Genomic DNA, 1818 nt, shown 5'->3' with positions numbered 1-1818 from the left:
ACACTTCATACTTTAGTTTACTTGACATATATAGTACCACTATGGTCACACAATGTACAATTCCTTACCTGTGTAATCATTTTTCTTTACAATAAACTTCTATAATCCTGTAATATAACATATATTTTATAATGAGATTTTTTCATTCATACACAGAGAAGATGAAATAAGAGTAGGATAAGGCGCCACCGAGGAGATCCCCAGTAATGAAACAAAGCTTATGTATTGTGCATACATGTTTTTTTGTCTGTTCCCGACATATATAGTACTATCATGGATAATGCATACAGCAATGTACAGCTCAATTCCATTACCTTTGCAATCACTTTCTTTACAATGAACCATATAAATGTGTTATAGTACTACATTTAATATGAGTGTTTACATTCTATCACATAGAAAAATGAGGACGATGAGGCGACGACTGAGGAGATCCCCAGGTAATGAAACAAAGCTGATAACATTGTGAATAAAAGGATTTGTTATTTACCATCCTGTATAGAGAGGACAGGGGGCGCTCTATTTGGAGGTGGATCTAATTTCTATTGTGGGTAATGGTGAATATTATATTACTGCAGGTGTGAATAGAGCTGGTAATTAAATGCTGGAAGGATAGAACTAGACCTGACTATAATACATGTAGCTGCAGGAGCTGATGGCCCAGCTATAGGAATACATTTGCTTTATATTGTTTCTATATAATGTGCTCAGAAATTCTGGTTTCCTTACACTAACCTTTGATTTCCCTCCATTTCTTGGTCACTTCTCCTCAGCAGAAGCAGCAGCAGGAGGAGATCCATCTTATCCAGGTAAATATATGGGATGATACACTTACATGATAACACACCTCTATTGCTGCACTGTATATCCTCATGTCATCACTATATATTATATTACCAGTCACATATAATAACCATGAAAGGCCTCATGTACATAATACAGACATACAAGTAACATGGTGCCGCCTGTATCTCACCCACTAGGATAGCACTGAGTCCCCTCTCTCCAGTGTAATGTCTATTCCCATCACTGCTGACGGGTCTGATCTCAGGAAAGTCATGCTGGTTTTTTCTCCTTCCCTTATAGACTGCGGGCGCTGTTCTGCTGCTGCTGCGCCACCAAGGAGGAGTAAAGGTGAGTACCCAAAATCCCATCACACCTCAGATCACTTTTATTCTGACTGTATATTCATATGGAGCCTATATATGTAACCTGTCATTATTAACACATTGCTTGTTATATATCCTATCTAGGTAACACCGGCCCGCCAGAGTGAGGAGAAGACACCCGACCATCTGGAGCTGTCTGGAGGAGGAGGCGTCCGGAACATCAAGTGGTAAATGGGACGCCAATAACATCCGGAGGATACATTTACCACACATTGGGGGAGGAGGAGCCCCCTTTTACCATCAGAGATAGGAGGAATAGACACTCAACAACACCTAGAGGGGTCTGGAGGAGGTGCCCTTAAAGGGGTTATCTTGGTAACTAAAAAGGCGTTTCCTTCCTCGCCGGCGTCTCACTTCTAGTTTGGTCTCCTCTCACACCATCATCTTCTTATCTGGCAAAACGGAGGCGGCCTGAGACAGTGGGACAGGTACTTTGTTGTGATTGTCGCATGCGGGGTGAAAACCAGTGGCGGTCAATGTACAAACAATGTTGCCAATGTCATCACAACATTGCGCGTACATTGACCACTGCTGGCGGTGAGTTTCAACCACATGTGGTGATCACACCATAGTACCTGATCTACTGTCTCAGACCTTTGCCAGGTCAGAAGATGTTGGGATGAGATGAGTCCGAACTGGAAGTGAGATG

General features: G+C 42.1%; 1 long non-coding RNA gene across 1 annotated transcript; it reads left to right on the top strand.

The window, feature by feature from the left end:
* The first annotated feature begins 770 nt into the window (after nt 1-770).
* LOC138775011 (uncharacterized) lies at nt 771-1335 on the top strand. Its single transcript, XR_011360460.1, has 3 exons — nt 771-809; nt 1087-1134; nt 1254-1335. It is a non-coding gene; the product is annotated as an uncharacterized lncRNA (long non-coding RNA).
* The last annotated feature ends 483 nt before the right edge of the window (nt 1336-1818 follow it).

This window comes from Dendropsophus ebraccatus, unplaced genomic scaffold (genome assembly GCF_027789765.1).
Source record: "Dendropsophus ebraccatus isolate aDenEbr1 unplaced genomic scaffold, aDenEbr1.pat pat_scaffold_1243_ctg1, whole genome shotgun sequence".
NCBI classification, from domain to species: Eukaryota; Metazoa; Chordata; class Amphibia; order Anura; family Hylidae; genus Dendropsophus; species Dendropsophus ebraccatus.
This window is presented reverse-complemented; position numbering and strand designations above follow the sequence as displayed.